The sequence below is a fragment of the Diabrotica virgifera genome, chromosome 1, assembly GCF_917563875.1.
Source record: "Diabrotica virgifera virgifera chromosome 1, PGI_DIABVI_V3a".
In the NCBI taxonomy this organism is placed as follows: domain Eukaryota; kingdom Metazoa; phylum Arthropoda; class Insecta; order Coleoptera; family Chrysomelidae; genus Diabrotica; species Diabrotica virgifera.
In genome coordinates, this window is record NC_065443.1 from 90,497,918 (window position 1) to 90,520,085 (window position 22,168).

Here is a 22,168-nt window from a genome sequence, read left to right on the forward strand (position 1 = left end):
TGGCCTAACATTAACAATAATACTCTCACAAATGTGTTATATTTTTGCAAAATTTTGGAATCTGTTTCTTTCGTAGAACAATTTATTAGTTCGTTCTCTAACGGTAAAATATTGCAAAACCTCTAAAATTTAAAGAACCGCTTGATTGACATGAAATTTGGCATACACATAGCTAACAAGTCAAAAAAAAGAAGTGATGCTGTAATGATGTGTGCTTTTGCCCTGGGAGTAAGTTTCACCCATTCTCGGGGGTGAAAAAATATGCGTCAAAAATAAGTTCGGGGTCCGTTTAACGATTCAGTACCTACTACATGTATAATAGGAATATTTTTAAAATACGATTTGAATTTATTTATTTTATATTATAATAACAAATTTCGATCAAGTAAAGATTTCTTGAATTATATATTCTCAACGCAATATACGCAGAAAGTTCGTGTGTGAGAAAAAGTTTAGAGATAAAATGAATATAAATTTTACATCATTTTGAAATATAAAATTGATAGAATTTTATTTTGCACGCGTCTCTAAATGGAAAAGCCCTGTAAAATTTTTATCGCTGGGAGAAAGTTCTTGTTTCAATATTCAAAGGTGTTTGTATCTTTATTTGTAGAAAAGCAGAAGAACAGCGAACTGAAACTTTCCAGAAGTTGTAATATTGCTTCAGGTGGCAATTTCTGGAACAACTACCCCTTATCCCTTTTTATATTTCCAGCCTACTACAAATTTCCCTTTTAAATGTCTCCGCTTCATCACCCCAAGGGCCCATTATTTCTACTACGACGCATCGCTTCGCTGTCTTGTCGTTGCGGTGTGTGAATTCTCTCTGAGTCGTCTTCTTAGCTTCTGTCATCTACCTGGATGTTCGACCTAGACATGTCAGCGAGCGTCTTAGTCAAAAAATTATGTCACGCTTTTTAACGAGAATGCAAAACCCAGAAATGCTGACGCTTGAGATACACGCGTTCTTTAATTTATTAATTTTAATTGGCCTTCTCAACGTTTTTCTTTCAAATTTTTCTTTTTTACATATTAGTATATTTTCTCAAGGCTTATTCAGCGATGTGACAAAAAGACGATAAGATATGAAAACGGCCCCAAAGTATTATGACGCCTTTTAAAAAAACTGTATAACTTCAATAACTTGTCTTCAATTTTAGGTGATATTATTAGTATAATTGGACACTACTGTTCGTCTGTTGATATGTTTTGTTTTATAATTAGTATATTATTCAACGAGCATGTAATGACGGCTATTATTCACGATGATGAAGTTTGCGACACGAGCCGTAGGAGAGTGTCGTAATTCATCAGAGTGAGTAATAGCCATTACATGCGAGTAGAATACTATACTTTTTCTACGACCTTTTTTTATTTTAATTAGTAAAAAATTTAATTATCTACTCGAGATTTAAATTATAATAATTTACAAAAATACATAAATGCTATTTACCCCTAGTACGTGGCTGAATAATTGGTTGCCTAATATTACTAAATTCTTATTTTTTGTAAAAATACAACTAGAAATAGTCAATATAGGATCTATTCGTTTCCGAAAAATTATAAGCTTAAATTTGTACCTATACTGTCGGTTATTCTAAGAAATGGCTGTTGTCGGTGGACGTATTTCATATATTATATACTTATAATGTATATTTACATTTAACTAAATACCTATAATATAATAATATAACTTATAACTATACATAATATGTTATAACATATTTAACACAATATAACTTGAAAAACAAACACAATATTAGTTATAAATTCCAATTAACATAAACAAAATGCGCTAATGTCACTGTCACTAAATTAAATGATAAACGTCAAAATTTTTAGTAAACAAGATATAAACGTAAAAAATACACTGACATTGTTACAGTTAAAATTCCTTTAAACATTTTTCGAAGTTAATTATTGGTATAAATTACAATAAATATTGTATTAAATAAACAAGCTTAAGTAATTTTATTTGCAGTTTATATACGATTAATATTAAAAGTGGCATGCGCCACTTGAATCTAACTTCAGCCCGTGAGTAATGACCCGTGAGTAACTTCAGCCCGTGAGTAATGAATTATTACTCACGGGTACAGTAATGGGTGCTATTATCTATGAAAAAATAGCGAATAATGAGCATGTTATTAAACGGTCGTAGAAAAAGATATATTATGTTAACCGTATGATGGTTGTTGAGGTGTATTAGCAGAAATACACTTAAACGCCCGTATCTTGTTTATTCGTTTACTTAATACAACAAAAACTGTACTCAGCTGATAATGATGACTCGTTCGCTCAATTATACTTAATAATTATTAATTATAATCTCGTGTTATTTTTGTATGTACCTAATCCGTGTTTATGTTTACTTAAAATATTTTCATTGTCAATGCCATAGTTTGTAAATACCTTTAATAGTTATTTATGACATAAGTGTTAAAAGTACAATTTTAAGGCACGCAAGTGAAAGTTTGCAGAATGAGCTAAGCGAATTCTGCAATTCACATGAGTGCCTTAAAAATGTACTTTTTAGCAAGCATACCATACAATATTTTTTCTACAAACGGTAAAACTGCAGTGAAAGAAATTCATTTTTCAAATTGCGCAAACTGTACTATTAAAATTAATGTTAATAAATGAAATATACATATTTTGCCGTTTGCTTTCACAATTTGACATTTCACTTTTAATTGCAGTGCCTTAAAAATTTTAAAGCACCCATTGCTTTAAAGTGACATCTGCAGTGCCTTATAGTTATTTATGAAACAGTTCGTAAAGTATGCTTTTTGCGAACACACGCGATGTTTAAAGCACGAGCGAGTGCTATAGATCGCGTAAGTTCGCAAAAAGTACTTCACGCCCACTTCCATACAATATTTTATCTACGATAAACAAATAAAAAAACTGTAACTTTTCGTCACTGGAATTCATTTCTATTCTACAATTTTTAGAATTTTGACATTTAAAAATTCTAACTTCTTTCAAACCGCAAAATTGTCAAAACTTTTGTTGTAATTTATTGCTCACTATGTCATCACCATGACAACGCGAAAGTTAAGCATATTGATTATAATATGAAAGTGTGTCAAAAACAGTGCGAAAAAGTAAATCCCATTTAAAATACATTGTTACTTCACGCACACTTTAAACCCTTCACGCACTGCTATCTATAATGACAGTTTTCACAAACTAATAAACCTATACATAATATGACATAGAGTAGATAAAAAATTTTAAAGTGACATTTTTAAGGCTCCTATGGAGCGCTAAAATAGTAATTTATGAAACAGTTCGTGAAGTATGCTTTTTGCAAACGCACGCGATGTTTAGAGCACGAGCAACAGCGTGGCTAGTACTATACATCATATAAGTTCGCAAAAAGTACTTCACGCACAGTTTCATACAATATTTTATCTACAATAAACAAATAAAACAACTGTAACTCTTCGTCACTGGAATTTATTTCTATTCTACAATTTTTAGAACTTTGACATTTAAAAATTCTAACTTCTTTCAAACCACAAAACTGTCAAAACTTTTGTTGTATTTTTTTGTTGTAATTGTTATTGATCACATGTCATCACCATGACAACGTGAAAGTTAAGGATATTTGATTATATGAAAGTGTTCCAAAAAACAGTGGGAAAAAGTAAATCCCATTTAAAATAAATTGTTACTTCACGCACACTTTAAATCATTCACGCACTGCTATCTATAGTGACAGTTTTCACAAACTAAAACCTTATACATAATATGAGATAGAGTAGATAAATTGCATTTTTAACACGTTTGTAGAAAAATACCTTTAAATTTACCTTTTGTAAATATGCTTTATGCTGACTGTGTAACTTAAGAGCACACAGTAGCGATCAACAGGTAGCAACAAACGCGGTCCAAGATTGCGAAAGTTCTGCGAACTTTCAAAAGTGAGGCAACAGTGCGTCGGTAATTCGACACTGACAGTGACGTTTATACTACCAAAAACAATAATTTTTATAACATATGCGCGAAATATGTTGCCAAGTCAGTGACGTTCGATTTCTTGTTATAAAAAAATCGATTTTTAGTATCGAGTCATTACATGGACTATCAGCAAAGCGCATTGAAAATATCCAGCAAAAGCTTGTTAACGATGGACATGTTGGTAAAGATGGTCGGGGTCGACATTCGAATCGACCAAATAAGCTAGGCCAAGAAACAACTCATTCAGTATGTGCTCATATTAGTTCATTTAAAGGTAGGCTGTCACACTATAGCCTTAATAAGTCGAGGAAAACTTACCTGTCAAAGGAGTTAAATGTTAAAAAAATGTTCCGGATGTTCAAGGAATTATATCCGATGAAATTAATTTCATATGAATCATATCGTTCAATCTTTGTAAACAAATTCAACATAAGTTTTGGTTAACTGCGTAGTGATGATACATGCAGCACTTGCGATGAATATAAGGCAAAAATCGCAGATCCTTCACAGGCTATAACTTTACTTGCACTAGCTGTGAGTAATAAATTTCACCTTAGGAAAACTAATGCTTTTTACCAGAGAAAACGATCTGAACGCAAAAGAGCTCAAAAACTTGAAGCCATTGCTATGGATTATCAAAAAAACTTGCAGCTGCCAAACAATAGCACTAATGACGTATACTACATGCATCAATTATCGTTTTACTTCTTTAATATTCACGTTTTATCCAATAATGATGCGCTATTTTATACATATACTGAAACAGCGGGATGTAAAGCATCAGATGAAGTAGCCTCTGTTCTGTTTCATTACATCATGAATGAATTAAATCAACAAGTTCATGAACTTGTGATTTTTTGTGATTCTTGTTGTGGACAGAATAAAAATTATACAATGTTTCGAATGTAGGCCGACTTCAGTGAATAAAAATGGTTTTTAGTGTAGGAAACAGAGGTTGAACCTTGCAAAATGGACACAAGTCCGGTTTTATTTTTTTTCTGTTATATCAAGGGGTGCTTATTATCAGACTAACTTTTTCTGAAAAAATTTCGCCCCGGAACCCCCCTTTTCACCCCTTTAAAGGGGACAATTTGTGGTTTTTGCGGAACGTAGCCCTTCCTGTACCTTTTACAAAAAAATTTTTTTATAGAAATATGAAGAGGACTATATTTTCTACGATTTATTTCCCGACAGCATATGTCTATCATCCACCGTTTAGCGGGGGTGGCGCCCCAAAGTTGACAAGTTTTTAAAAAAGATGTTTCAAAAAAATATATATTGTTCCCTAACTGTAACGGAAATTAAAAAGAAATCCTGCGACGATTATTCACACATAACTGTCTGATTTTTTGGTATAGGTTTGACTTAAGGGTAATTGCCCTATTTTTAATTACAGGGCGTTACATTTAAAAAAAAACCCTTTTTAAACCATCTGAACCGTTTATGCTAGAGTAAAAAAACTTTCAGCGATTACCCATGTACTGGTGCTATTTACAAATTTGTATAATGCACCCCCATTTTTTCCCGGAACCACCCCAAAAAAAAGAAGGATTAATAAATAAAGTGATTTTCTTGGAATGCTTCACACACAATGCCCTTAAAAAATATGCTTTATATATCATTTTGTGCACGTTATTATTACCCATGCACGGACACCAAAAGCGATTTCCTAGTACAACCCCTGTAACCAAAAAAAAATAAATAAAATGGGGGGTTGAAATTTTTTTTGTTTTTTGCTTTTTGATCCATATGAGCATATGTTTTATCAATAGTGCTTTTCAAAAATATATATGGTTATTGCAACATCCCTGCGGAAACCACCCCTGTCCTTGAAAATATGCTGCAGAAACTACCCCTAGCCCTTGGCGAGCATGTTTTTACGATTTTCTCATTACCTATGCATTCTTTTTAAACAAAACTTTACAAGGTTAAAGACCACTATTTACTCTAAAAATTAGGTCCTACTAATTTCCTTCGTATAAGCAACCGTTACGGCACAGTGGCGCCGTAAACCTTATATATGCTTTGACGGGCTCCAGTTTTTGTTTTTTATTTCATCATCTGTTCGTTTTATTGATAACGTACTTATGTAAAATACAATAACACAGTGTAGCCTACAAATTATGACCTATGCACATTTTACATTCTTTGCGTCCCAAAGCCACAGTGGTGGCCCAAAATCAATTTTTGCATATTTTCGCCACCTACAAGTATTTTATTGCATTAATGCTACTTTAATAGCACAATATTCACCCTTAAGTGGTCACTAAGCAGTGGCGGATCCAGGGAGGGGTGATGGGGGCGATCACCCCATTAAACCAAGTGATATTATATTTAAAGATTATAAAAATATTCATTTATTTTTATAAAAATTTAGCCAGTTGGCACTCCCTCTTAACGATACTGGATCCGCCACTGTCGCTAAAGCATAAAAACTACGCCATCCATCCATCCAATGGCACTACAGCCCAAATCGAGCCTTGGCCTCCTTCAATAAGCTTCTCCAATCATTTCGATTTACCGCTGTTCTTTTCCATGAACGCGTTCCCAGAAAGTTCCTGGCATCCTCATCGACTTCGTCTTCCCATCTCTTTTTAGGTCTTCCAACAGGTCTTCTTCCCTGCATTCTTGCATTCAGCAGTTTTCTGGGGATTCTACTCTCATGCATGCGGACCACGTGCCCTGCCCACCGTAATCTCTGCAGTTTAGTGTGTTGTGCTAGAGTTGGTTCGCTATATTGCTCGTATATTTCTCTATTATACCTAATTCGCCAGTTGTTCGTCTCGCGATTTGAATATGTGGCCCATCGCAAAATAGGCTTTATTTGCCAGCACAAGCCTTCTATTTATTTCCGGTTCTTCTTCATTGCTTGCAACCAGATCCATTCCTAGGTACGTGAATCTATTCACATGTTCTATATCGTCAATAAAGTGTTGTTGCGCCGGTCTATTTGATCTGGTTTGTATGAGTAGTTTTGTTTTATTTGTGTTTATTGCTAGCCCTACTGCTTCTGCACTCTGTTTCAACTCAACGTAGGTTTCTTCCGCTGCATTCATTGTTCTGCTCATTATATGTATATCATCCGCGTATGCTGCTAATTGGGTAGATTTGTTTGTAAGTATGTTATTTCCGCTTACCGTCAACCGTCTAATTACATATTCAAGAACAAGATTAAAAAGCGTTGGAGCCAGTCCGTCGCCTTGTTTCAGTCCTTGCGTTATCGTAAACGCATCAGTGATCTGTCCTTGAATACATACTTGTGCTTCTGTTTCTGTCATTGTCATTTGCACTAGTCGTATTAATTTTGATGGTATGCCAAATTCTTCCAATATATTAGGTAGAATTGTTCTATCTATTGAATCATAGGCTTGTTTAAAATCTACAAAGAGATTGTAAACGTCCATGTCATATTCCCATGCTTTGGCTAGTATTTGTTTAACTGTAAATAGTTGGTCAATGGTAGATCTATTTTGCCTAAACCCTGCTTGATATTCCCCGATGATTTTTTCCGTGAGAGGTTGAAGTCTTCGATTAAGGATGTTTGTGAATATTTTGTATCCCGAACAAAGTAAAGAGATGCCTCTATAATTCTGACACAACAGTTTGTCTCCTTTTTTATGAATAGGGCAGATTATACTTTTCTTCCATTGTTGGGGGATTTTTTCTTCTATCCATATCTCTCGTATTAGCTGATACATCTGTTGTGTCAAATTCCTTCCTCCTTGCTTCAGTAGTTCTGCCGGTATTTTATCTATTCCCGGTGCTTTATGGCTTTTTTGTATGTGTATTGCCGTTTGGACCTCCTCTAGCGTTGGGGGTCTAGTTAATTCATTTTCTTCTCCATCTTCCCCCAGCTCTTGTTGTTGTACCTCCTGCCGTGCCTGCTGCTGCCTCTGTTGTTGTAATGGTGGTTGTGCCCCTTTGTTTAATACTTCCTTAAAATATGTCATCCAGATTATCTTAATTTCGTCCATATCGCTAATGATTTCACCCTTCTTATTTTTGCAGAGGCTAGTCTTCGGTTTGTATCCCTGTCTTAAATGTTTAATAAGTTGGTATGCACTACGTGTTTCGTTTTCCTTAAACTCCCTCTCTATGTTTAGTATCCGTTGGTTTTCGTACTTTCTCTTTTTCTGCCTGCACAGTTTATCTGCTCTTCGTCTTTTGTTCTCAAATTCTGTTTTTCTCTCTCTAGTACGTCTGAGTATGTAATTCTTATGTGGTTCATTTCTTTCCTGTATAGCTTGTTTGCATTCTTGAAGAATAAAAGTACGCCATTCTTATAAAAATAATAATATAATATAAGTATTTCTATAAAAATAAATGAATATTTTTATAATCTTTAAATAGAATATCACTTGGTTTGAGAGGGGGGGGGTGATCGCCCCGCTCACCACTCCCTGGATCCGCCACTGCTTAGTGACCACTTAAGGGTGAATATTGTGCTATTAAAGTAGCATTAATGCAATAAAATTCTTTGTGGCTTTGTGTGTAAAACCACTTTGGTTTTGGGCGGAAAGAATGTAAAATGTGCATAGGTCATAATTTGTGGGTTACACTGTGTTGTTTTACTTTACATAAGTACTTTATCAATAAAACGAACACATGACGAAACAAAAAGCAAAAACTGGAGCCCGCCAAAGCATATATGAGGTTTACGGCGCCACTATGCCGTAACGGTTGCTTATACGAAAAAAATGAATAGGACCTAATTTTTAGAGTAAATAGTGGTCTTTAACCTTGTAAAGTTTTGTTTAAAAAGAATGCATATGTAATGAGAAAATCGTAAACACATGCTCGCCAAGGGCTAGGGGTAGTTTCTGCAGTATATTTTTAAGGATAGGGGTGGTTTCCGCAGGGATGTTGCAATAACCATATATATTTTTGAAAAGCATTATTGATAAAGCATATGCCCATATGGATCAAAAAGCAAAAAACAAAAAAAATTTCAACCCCCCATTTTTTTTATTTTTTTTTGCTACAGCGGTTGCACTAGGAAATTGCTTTTGGTGTCCATACATGGGTAATAATAACGTGCACAAAATGATATACGAAGCATATTAATAAAGGGCATTGTGTGTGAAGTATTTCAAGAAAATCCCTTTATTTATTAATTCTTCTTTTTTTTGGGTGGTTCCGGGGAAAAATGGGGGTGCATTATACAAATTTGTAAATAGCACCAGTACATGGGTAATCGCTGAAAGTTTTTTTACTCTAGCATAAACGGTACAGATGGTATAAAAAGGGGTTTTTTAAAATGTAACACCCTGTAATTAAAAAAAGGGCTATTACCCTTAAGTGAAACCTATACCAAAAAATCAGACACTTATTTGTGAATAATCGTCGCAGGATTTCTTCTTAATTTCCGTTACAGTTAGGGAAAAATATATATTTTTTAAAACATCTTTTTTAAAAACTTGTCAACTTTGGGGCGTCACCCCCGCTAAACGGTGGATGATAGACATATGCTGTCGGGAAATAAATCGTAGAAAATATAGTCCTCTTCATATTTATAAAAAAGAATTTTTTTGTAAAAGGTACAGGAAGGGCTACGTTCCTCACAAACCACAAATTACCCCCTTTAAAGGGGTGAAAATGAGGGTTCCGGGGCGAAATTTTTTCAGAAAAACACCCCTTGATATACCAGAAAAAAAATAAAACCGGACTTGTGTCCATTTCGCAAGGTTCAACCTTTGTTTCCTACACTATTTCCCAATTCGAGGACACAGCTACATGGAATGTGATCGTAATATGGGCTTAAACCGAACCCTTTTCAAGTTGTTAGCTGTGAGGACCAACATATCTTCCGAAGCTGGACTGAATATCTGAAGAATTATTATGTACTGCAATGTCCCTTTGCAAGCCGCCCAATCAGAGAATTAGTAATGGTCAAAGAAAAACCCAGAATGATGGATCACCGCGATTCTTATTTTGGAGACTTTATCTCAAGCGTTTTAGTACCCGCCAAAAAGAATGAACCAAACAAAACCAAAGGAAGGAAAAAAGGAAGAGCAATTGAAATTAATACAAAAAATGTGGGCAATATAGTGCATCAGGATTTATCTCCAGGACAATTTGAACTTCCAAATTTCAAATATGAAGATAGTATTCCCATTAAATCTGTGAAGTACCGGGATTTACAGAACTTAAATCGTTTTTGTAGCCTAGAAAATTTGCAGCATAAGTAAATAAATAATTTTTTTTGTAGACTCTGTAATCTTTTTTAACCTGACTTTATATACATAACCCCCTTTACAATTTTTTTCTGGACGCCTATGTCAAAAAAATCATTTAAAATTCTTTTAGCCGAAAATAGATACACAATACAACTTTTTAAAATTTTCTTGTTTCCAAAAAGTTCAAACCATAAAATAATACGAAGTTTTGAAATTTAAAAATCGTTTTACTCAAAACTTTGTTTTTGTGACCCTCATCCTTTTCCCCTGTGGTTTTCAATTATATACTTCCGGGTTTCATATCACTTTGGTTAAAAAGGTGCAATCAGAAGGGCCACAATATAGTCCTAGGAATAGTATATGTGATATATTGAAGAGTCGAGCTCAAATATTTAGTTTCGGTTTTTCAGACCTTTCCGGGCAAAAAATTATGACCGGAAATTTGGCAGAAATGATTCAAAATTAGTGAAATCGTATATCAACTGAGGCAAAGTTACTCGAAAAGTTTCTATTTGGACTTAATTATATTCTTCTACTATCATTCTTTGTTTTCCTAGTTTGGTTGGTAGATTCTTAAGTTGGTGTTATCTTCTATCATCTTTTCGTTGGATTCTTCTTGATGTTTTTTTTTAAATCTTAGCTCATTCGTTTTCTTAAAACGATGCCTTTATTTATAGTGGGAGGTAATATTTTATTTCTGTAAAAATAATTTATATTTATATTATACTATTAACTTATTAATTCTTCCGTGCTATCAAACATTTACTGATAAATATACAGTTACTTCTATTCTTAATTTAAAACTGCGTGTAAATCAATTAAACGAAACTGCAAAACTGGTTAAATAATAAAAGTTTCAATTATAACAGGACAACGTTAACCATAATTGCTTTGGGGTAACAATAACATCTCCAAACAACTCCACAATGCGACCGACCATAATTGATTAAAAATATTGTGTACAATGCACCACACATGAACGAAAAATTTGAATAACGCAAAAAGTAATTATTGTTCACTGTGGAAATTACGTTGTTATCAGTAAAACCATCAACATGAATTGACTACAGAACTGTTTATTATATTGTTATGACATTATTATTTTATTAATTTATTAATATCATTTAATATAACATTAGAAGAAGGTTTTAGGTCGGGAAGATCAAGCACCGACGCTATATTTACAATGAGGCAAGGTGAGGGGGAAATCAGTAGAATACAACAAACTGGCAGATTTCTCTTTCGTGGACCATAAGAAGACATTTGGCAGGGTCAAATTAAAGAACGTTATCCAGTTATTGTATAAGAGAGGTACCTCTAGGAATAATTAATGCGATCGACAATATCTAGCAGAACAACACAATAAAACTGGAAGTAGAAGAAGAACTAACTGACCCAACTGAAGCTGGCAATGGGATAAGACATGGGTATTTCCGGAGTCCTCTATTGTTCAACCTGATCATGGATGAAATAATAAGAAAAGAAATAACTAAAAAAGGATACCAAATGGGAGAAAAACAAGTTAAAATAATATGCGATGCAGACATACTAATCTCTCAAAGTGAAGGTGATTTACAACGTCTGCTGCACTAATTTAATATTCCCGCCAGAATATTTTTACCATGTTAATTTCCTCAAAAAAATACAAAATATATGGATATAGCAGCAAATCTAATAAGACGAAAATTAGAAATAGAGGGTCAGATAATATAAAAAGTGATAAAGTTTATACTAAATTTACAATCAAGATGCAGTTGAAGAAAACAAACTAAGACACGTTAAATGCTACTAGGAGTACTCCCGAATAATAATTTACAATGTATAAACTTTGGATATCATAATTTTTAGATTTACAATGTATATGTTACCGGCTAAACCCGATTTCAGGACAAACTAGTTTGGCCTGGGCCAAACTCGTGTGTCCTAAGCGCGTTAGGATAAACTGTATGACCTAGGCCAAACTAGTTTGTCCTATCGTGCGTAGACCAAACCAGTTTGTCCTAGGCCAAACTAGTTTATCATGATATAAATACACACACTTCAGGCCAAACTAGTTTGGCCTAGGCCAAACCAAATGCCCAGGCCAAATGGTATAATAAAGACACACTTCAGGATAAACTAGTATGGCTTAGTCTAAACCAATTTTACCGAAAGTAATTTAGCGAACATGTAATAGGACTTTTATAGACAGACGAGATTTACGAATTATCATCAATCTGTATTGGAATCAAAAGGCCAATATAAAGATAGAAGAACAGGAGTCCGAGAATATTGATATAAAGAGAGGAGTAAGACAGGGTTGTGTTCTGTCGCCGCTACTGTTTAACCTGTACAGTGAAGCCATATTTCAGGAAGCGATAGGGGAGCTAAGTGATGGAATCTCTATAAACGGAAGAATAGTAAATAACATAAGATTCGCTGATGACACCGTTATAATGGCAGACACCCTGGAATCACTACAAGAATTGCTAAATAGAATTAACGATTATTGCATTCGATACGGACTAAAAATAAACAAGAAAAAAACTAAATTTATGATTGTCTCAAAAACAGAACATGGAAATGAAAGGTTATTGATAGAGCAAACCCAAAGAGAAAAAGTTAAGACATAGAAATATCTGGGAACCTGGGTTGATGACAAAAATGAGCAAAGCAAAGAAATTAAAGTCCGAATTGAAACTGCAAGGCAAGCATTTATAAAATAAAGACACTGCTTACAAACAAAGACCTTCAGTTGCCTCTCAGATTGAGGCCTCTAAGATGCTACATATTTTCTATATTGCTATACGGAATGGAAGCTTGGACATTGAAGAGACAACACATAAGAAGAATAGAAGCGTTCGAAATGTGGTGTTACAGAAGAATATTGAAAATTCAGTGTGTTCAAAGGATTACCAATGTTGAAGCGCTACGACGTTTAAATAAGGAGTTAGAAATTACGAAAAGTACAAAAACTAGAAAACTGGAATATTTGGGTCACATTACCAGAGGAGAAAAATATGAGTTGCTGAGAATTATTATGCAAGGAAGGATCCAAGGAAGAAAAGGCATAGGAAGAAGACGCATCTCCTGGCTGAGGAACCTTAGAGAATGGTTTAACTGTAGTTCATTACAACTATTCAGAGCAGCAGCCAACAAAGTGACCATAGGCATTATGATATCCAACCTCCGATAGGAGAGGGAACTTTAAGAAGAAGAATAGGACTTTTAAGGACTTTTAAGCCCGCAGTTCACTCTCGCCGAAGTCGATCGAGGTTAAACAAGTACGAGAGTGTAGAATGCCACCTTGTGTAACCTTGCCTGACTTCGTTCTACTTCCGAAATCTGTCGGTCTGGTCAAAGGGATCTTTATCGGTATCGCACCGCTTTTTGTCGGTATCGCACTTCGAACGAGTGTGTAGAGAGGGTACTTCGGACTTCGGTCAACTTTGGCGAAGTAACTTCGCCGATAGTATACAGCCCATTTTACAGGTGGGGAATTCCCAAATCACGTCCCAACAGGGATGGCAAAAAAATTATACATCCATATATTGTATCATATGGTACATCGAATGAAGATATTGATACATGCTTTAAATCAATATATTCTTGTATCATTAAATAATATAAAAAATACTAAATAAAAGGATGGGGTTTTCTCCAAAAATAAAAAAAAATCGAGTACGACTTAATATTGTTTTCACCAATTTTGAAAAAATGTGAAAACGTTGAATTATCCACGTCCGTCTGTCCGTCCGTCCGTCTGTCTCTCTGTTTGTGAACTCAACTCCCCCGTCATTATACCAGGTAGAATGACAAATGGAGGTGTCAAATGAAAGCTTATAATCCAGGGATGGTACTAAAGGTGATAAATTTTACCTAAGCTGTCTCTCCGTCCGACCGCGAATATAACCCAATATTATTGTTTGTTAGTAATAATAATTATAATTTTAATAAAAATGATTATTTTTCCAAGAACAATGTATTTTATTCAATTTATTATTTATATTAAGCCATACTAGTTCGCTGAATTCGCCTTCTTGGCTTTTTCCCATTATGAGTTTGCCGTTTTCGTCTTCCATAGCACTCTATTCTCCCAGTCGCCATCTCTGAGGTCTCTACCTATCTATCATAGTATTTCCTATGTGAATTTTCCATCTCACAGCACGTCTTTTTCTCCGTCTTCCTACCCGCGGGTCCCAGTCCAGTAATCTTTTCGGCCACCTGCGCTCCGGCATTCTTTGTACATGCCCGTACCATTTCAGGGCTCTACTTTTACTACCACTGACTCCACTACTACCACTCGCGAATCACAAACATTATCTATGTCAGAGATCTAAGTTAACATTGTTGCCCAATTACCAAACATTCTTGAATTCATTTTAAATCAAATATATCACATAATTCTTGCGGAAGTGGATTATACAACAAAAAAAAATTAATATTCAATGTAAATAAATAAAAACTTTAGAAATAGAAAACAAGAATTAAGTTATAATCTTACGTTAAAGTAAATAATAAAAACAGTAAGTATAATAAAACATACTTATAGTAAAGAATAAAAACAAATATGAAGTGTCATCACCGCAACTGTCAAATAAATGTTACCAATTTATGCCAAAATGTCCCCTTTGTTCGTTCGCAGTTAGAGAGTAATCCGAAAAAGTGTGCTTTATAGGGCTTTTCATTCACAGTCATTTGTTTCGAGCTTCTGTCATGTGTCACATAATATTAATATATCTAATTATATATTATTAATATTATGTGACACATGACAGAAACTCGAAACAAATGACAATCGATGAAAAGCCCTATAAAAACGCTTTATATTCCTCACAATAAAACACTGAAAAACGTTTGTTTTCTATACTTCCACAAAATTTATTACAACTATGTTATTACTACAGCTGTTTCGGCAAAGTGCCTTTCTCAAGTGATATATTTTACAATGGGTTTGCCTTTTTAAGTCTTTAACTGAAGAGGTTGAGGAGTGGGGAGCTGTTTGTCTCGAGTTGGTCATTCAGAATTATATCTGTATTTTTCAATTTATTAATTTCCATTGATTCTAAAAGTGATAGCTTAAGGCCTTTATTTTGAATATGTAGAATTTGAAACTCTTCATTGAAAGAATGATTATGATCTAGAAGGTGAAGTGCGTATGTAGAAGTGTCTGTTTTTCTATTGTTGAAAGCCCTTTTGTGTTCTGCTATCCGTTTGTCAAAAGTTCTGCCAGTTTGACCTATGTAAGTTTTCGGACAGTCACCACAAGTTAGTTTGTACACACCACTCTGTAGTTGCTTTTTCTTTCGGCTTTTATTGTTTTTAATATGTTTGCTTAAGTTGTTGTTAGTTCTGAAAGCTGGTGTTATTCCTTTCTTTTTTATGTATCTGGCTATTTTTGTTGTTATTTTGCCAGTATATGTGAAAGAGCAGAAGGTACTGGGTTCTTTCTGTGGTGGTGGATACACTAATTTCAAGGCTTTCTTATGGAGTTTTTGGTTTAAAATGTTGTTAACTGTTTGTTCGTTATAGCCATTGTTTACTGCTATTTGTCTAATGATATTTAGTTCTGTCTCGAAGTTATTTTTTGTCATAGGAATTTCTGTCAGTCTATGTATCATGCTATGGTAGGCTGCTAATTTGTGTTGTGTAGGATGGGATGATGAATTGTGTATAGTTGTGTCAGTATGGGTAGGTTTATGATATACGGAGAACTCATGTTTGTTGTGTAGTCTGGTAATCGTTACATCTAGAAAGTTATTCAAAGTTCAAAGTTATTCAAAGAAATCGTTACATCTTATATTCCACATACAAATTAAACGAAACAAGTTAGGGTAAGTTTCTTTAAATGCACATTAATAGAAATATTCCAATATTATTATTTCTACGCTTATATAATAAAATATGTCTAGTGGCTGTAATTCCCGTGTACTTGGCTAAATGATTCTAAAAATGAACAGAACAACCGCCTAAATATTTCGTGTTGGTATCATGTGACGTCACGGGCTATGACGGGCAAGTATATCGGACGGACTGTAGTTGTTTAGACATTTAAGCTAAAAATAAGCACAGTATTTTTGTATTTTTATAGTATACATAAGTTTTAAAAAGAGGGTCTGGATTATAGTATACTATTATAATCATTAGAAGGTTTTGCTTTTTGAGAAGAGGGAGAAACTTATTATCTTACGAACCAACATTTCTTCTTTTTAACAATAATAGTAGTATTTATTATCTAAAAGAGCAATTATGCTTTAATAATATATTAACCTTCTGATGACCAAGGGGGTAAATTTGGACCCCAGTGCATGTTTTATTTAATAAATTCAGAAATACTTTCAATTTTAAACTCATTATTTTTTATTTGACTTTAATATCGTTCTAGATACCTTCATATTTTTTTTCGTAAAATTCCTATATTTTACGAAAAAAAAAAATTTTCTGAATGTCAGGTCAAAGACGAACTCCCTTGGCCTTTCATATTCCAATTTTATATTAAGTAAATACCGTCTATTATGTGGAATTTTATGTAAGAAACATTTCAATATTGAAAAAATATTGTTTGTTAAACCTGTGGCGACGTAATTAGTGTATATTTTAAACTTCCTTTATTTCTAAGTTCAGAATGATGATTCCTGTTTTTGTTCTGTTGTAGTTAAAAATATGTTTTACTAATGTTTATTTATAATTTCTTGATACAATAGTAACATTAAAATTACGAATATATTATTACATTTCTTAAAACAACTTCAATTTTTTGTCAATTGTCATGTTTGACTTGGGTCATTTTTTACCCCCGTTGGTCATCCGTGTAACAAAAAAAGGTTGGTCATCGGAATGTTAATAAAAGCTTCGCTTTTAATAGTTCGGCCACGTATTGTGTAGTAAATGAATTTATTATTACCTTAGCAATTACTATAATTTTCTTTGCTATTCCCTAAATTTAATAATCCATTTAAAATTTTTTACTCTTTTGGACTATTCCTGTTTTTAGTAGTTAGTGCACACTCTAATAAATATTCTCACGCCATTCCAAAGTTCATTGAGTATTATTAAAAAATAATTTTTACCTTCTATTCCCAGTATTCGACAAAAATTCTTATTAAAAAAGTTCAGTTCAATTCAGTTTGATTGGAATGTCAATATATTTGGCAATAAGCTTATTATACGCCATATTTCTTCAATATAAAGATAAACATTCACTGAAGGTTTTCGTAAAAGGAAAAAAAACAATAAAAAAATACGCAAAATATGTTTGACGATAATTTGTTCGACGATGTTTGACAAAATTGTTTGGTAAACATGATTTTAGAAGATACTGGCCTTCTAAGTTGTATATTTCATGTGAAAGGGAGTATTAGAATGTGACATGAAGAGAAGAAAAATATTCGAAAAAGCAGTGTTGTAAAATTTTAAAACTAAAGATGGCGAAAGAAACTTGTAACTTTTGCCCAAAAATAAACATATTATATGTATTTAAGTTATAGTTAATGAGGTATGAAACCTAATGGATCTCAATACTTAGTCTTTATTGTGAAAACAAATAACAACCAATCAAAATCTACCGTAGATCTAACCTCTTGTAGATGTTATCATATGGTTACTATATCAGCTATCATTAATATTATAAGCTCAATTGTCTCTATTAAAGGCATAAAAATGGTATGGGCAATTCAGAAGAAGAACACTATTTACTTCGTGTAGATTGAAATAAAATTATAAGAATTCTTCTTCTTCAGCTTCTTATATTATTGGACCTTAGGGCTGTTCTGTTCCGACCTTAAGACTAAAGTCGTGAAGGCTTTGTCCCAAGTTTATTGAATATAACACTTTTTTCTATTATGTAAGATTAATGAGATTTTTCATATACTATTTTTATTTTCAATTTTTAAACAGTGAAAAAATATTTGTCACATTTTAACTCAGTTACGTTTTTTGAGACCGTTCTATAAACCGCAGTGAAAGTTATATTTATTGAGATGAGACTAGAAAGTGACATTTCCCAGAACAGGTTTTCTTGATTTCCAGAGTATCAGAGACATTTCATTCGGTGTTTAGATTCTAATGTGCTATTACTCGATATGCCTTTATTTCTTTTGTTCTGAAAATTAGGTTAATAAAATATATTTATTTTAAACTCTGTAATGAATAAGGAAGAATTCTTTTAGTTTACTACCTATAAATTAACGGTTTTATTTTTGTTTTTTACTACGGTTCTTGTACCATTTTGATATTTTATTATAACAATAAATTTAGTATACCTAAATAGGATTAGCTTAAAATTGAATGAGATTGAAACATTTATAAACTACAAGACTAATATGAATACAAACACAAAGACCAAGAAGAAAATTAGTGTATGCTGCTTTAATTTCGAAATAACAATAACATACAATAATAATTGTAGAGTGTTTCATTGTTCTTAAATAAGAGCTACAATAAGAGCCAAAACTCAAATCAATTACAGAGCGTTGTATACAAACTGGCAGAAATAAAACTTACATTGGTCAAACTGGCAGAACCTTTGACAGACGTGTAGCAGAACACAAAAAGCTGCTACTTTTAACTATTCATTTAAAGACTTTCAAGTGCAGAAAAATAGTAAAATACATCACTTGAGAAAGGCACTCTGTCGAAACAGCTGCAGTAATATTAACTTATAATAAATTTTGTAGAAATATTGAAAATAAAAGTTTTTCAGTGTTTTATTGTCTGATAAAATAAACTTCCATAAAGTAACGGAATCTATCACTCATTGCATTTATATTTGGGATATTTATAACGGTATAAATAGAACGGCACGAAGAGACAGGATAGGACAAAATGTGACGGTGAACACCTTCAATTGTGAAAGAGTACAACGTTTTAAATATCTGGGGGCCGTAATCACAGCTGACAATGATGTTACTGAAGAAATAAAAGACAGAATCCAATCGGAAAATCGCTGTCTATTCGCACTGGATAAGCTTATAAAATCAAAAAATCTTAAAAGAAGTTCCAAGATCAAAATCTATAAATCCATCGTCAGACCTGTACTAACATATGGATGCGAAACGTGGACCATGACCAAAGCATACCAAGAAAAGCTCAGACGTTTTGAACGAAAAATACTTCGGAAATTTTCGGACCTCACCACGACATTAACACAAACCAGTATGGGTTCAGAACCAATATCGAAGTAAAAGCACTCTACAATGACACCGATATTGTCCAAGAAATTAAAAAATCACAGCGACTAAGATGAGCAGGCCACGTGCACAGACTTCATAACGAGAGACTTGTAAAACTGGTATGGGAGGAGATTCCTACAGGCAAACGACCACTCGGACGTCGCGGAATTCGATGGAGAGATAACATCCAAGCAGATCTCCAAAAAATGAACTTTCCATTTGGCCATAGGTTGATGGAAGAACGAGCAAATTAAAAAAAAGTTTTGATTAAGTTTGACAATATATTATAACTATTTTATTTTTGTATTCTGATTCTCAAGATTCTTACCTTAGTTTGTAGGTTCATGTATTAAATATTATTCTGGTAATAAACAATTGTTGCTTCATCATCATCACGTAGCGCTACAAACCTGGGTGGGTCCTGGCTGACTGTACAACTTTCTTCAAATTTGTTCGTTCTTCCATCAACCAAGGCTCAAATGGGATGTTCATTTTTCGGAGATGTGCTTGGATGTTATCTCTCCATCGCATTCTGAGACGTCCGAGTGGTCTTTTGCCTGTAGGAATCTTCTCCCATACCAGTCTTACAAGTTTCTCGTTATTAAGTCTGTGCACGTGGCCTGCCCATCTTGGTCGCTGTGATTTAATTTCTTGGACAATATCGGTGTCATTGTAGAGTTCTTTTAATTCGAAGTTGGTTCTGATCCTATACTGGTTTGTGTTAATGTCGTGGTGAGGTAAGAAAATTTTTCTAAGTATTTTTCGTTCAAAACGTCTGAGCTTTTCTTCGTTTAATTTGGTCATGGTTAACGCTTCGCAACCATATGTTAGTACAGGTCTGACGATGGATTTATAGATTTTGATCTTGGAATTTCTTGTAAGATTTTTTGATTTTATAAGCTTATCCAGTGCGAATAGACAGCGATTTTCCGATTGGATTCTGTCTTTTATTTCTTCAGTAACATCATTGTCAGCTGTGATTACGGCCCCAGATACTTAAAACGTTGTACTCTTTCGAAATTGAAGGTGTTGACCGTTACATTTTGTCTTATCTTTTCTCTTCGTGTCGTTCTATTTATACACATATATTTCGTCTTCTCTTCATTAATCCTCAGCCCTACTTCGCTTGTTGCTCCTTCCACCTTGTTGAAAATGGGTTTTGTGGATAGGATGAAGTCTCCAACGAGATCAATGTCCTCTGCGTATGCTAGTAATAACTTGGGATATTGAACCGATAGCAGTTCTGTTTTTATTTCGGCCGACCTCATAGCTTTCTCTAATACAAGGTTAAAAATTAGTGGAGATAACGCATCACCCTGTTTGAGTCCGCTGTTGATTTCGAAACTGTCAGACAGTTTATTATTTACACGTACTTTTGATATTCTACCCTCCATAGAGACTTTAGTCATCCGAATGACTTTCTTTGGTATTGAGAACTCTGCCATAGCATTCCATACTTGGCTTCTTTCTACGCTGTCATATGCCTGTCCATGAAGAGATTGTGTACGGGTCTGTTACACTCCCATCCCTTTTCTAAAAGCTGTCTCAGCGTGAATAGTTGATCTATATTGTGGATCTGTTTGCCCTAAAACCGGCTTGATATTCTCCTAGGACATTTTCAGCATAAGAGGTTAGTCTACTAAGAATGATGTTTGAGAGGAGTTTATATGCCGTGTTTAAGAGTGAAATTTCCTTCCGTGTGAAAGAGTTTTGTCCCTTTTTTGTGGATGGGCACTATGATGTTTTCCTTCCATCTTGCTGGCATCCTTTCTTCTAACCATATCTGTGTTATTAATTGGTGGATTTGGCGATGTAGTGTTTCTCCACCATATTTCAGAAATTCTGCTGGTAGCTCGTCCGTACCCGGCGCTTTGTGATTTTTCAGCTTATTTAAGGTCTTTCGGGTTTTTTCAAAAGAGGGATTTTCGACGGGCATGTCTGCTGTTATATAGACCTCTTCTTGGTGCTGTTCTTCCTGTATGATCTTTAGCAGGTCCCTGAAATTCCCTTTCCATTCTTCTGTTAGTTCTTTATCGCCGATTATCATATTGCCTTGATTGTCTCTCAGTGTATGGATAGAATTGGTTCTATGTCCTCTTTTCTTACTGGAGATTGCTTTATAGAATTCTCTGGAGCCTGGTTTGGGTTACTCTCCATAGTCTCCATGGTTTCTCTACATAGCTTCATATTTTTTGTTCATAGTTTATTTTCTTTGTGCGTATCATTTTCTTGTTTCTTTTCGGCAGTCGTCGTATTCCTTTTTACTTTTGTCTGTTTGTAGTTGTATCCATGTCTTCCTTACTGTTTGTCTTTATTCCAGCTGTTTCCTACATTCATCGTCATACCATGTTTTTGCCCTCTTCTGCCTACTCCTTCCAAAGATCTTGTCAGCTGTCTTGGCTATTATTTCGGCAGTCGTTTCCCACGTGGGAATTGTTGCTTAGGTGGCATTATATTTAAGTGAATAGAAGCGTTGTATTCTCAACTAATTTTAAAAAATTCTCTGGAAAAATTGAAGAGCTGATTTTGTTTCATAGTCCTTCCGTATTATGCCGGAGGCATCCCTAAGATTTTGTTTTTTGAATTATCCGAATATCCCTTTTGTAAGGGCTGCACAATTTGTTGTAAATAAAAATACTGATTGGCTCATAAACATGTAGAAGAATATCAGGCTATTACTCAGGCAAGGATAACATATCTTTTCATTCGATTCCAAACAGATTGCGAGCAGTCATTACTGCAATAGGTGTACATACCCGCTATTGAGTTTTGTTTGTTTTGTTGTTAATTTTATTGTGTGTTTTAATGCGTTTGATATTTTTAATTAAATAAACCATCAAAGCAGTGTTTTTATTTACAGCTTTTACAAGAACAGAG

The 22,168-nt window shown here is 33.9% G+C and overlaps 1 protein-coding gene across 1 annotated transcript in view; it reads left to right on the forward strand.

Moving 5' to 3' along the window:
- Positions 1-22,168, forward strand: part of LOC114329730 (uncharacterized) — a 909,636-nt gene that overhangs the window by 742,411 nt on the left and 145,057 nt on the right. The gene's annotated exons all lie outside the window — the stretch shown is intronic.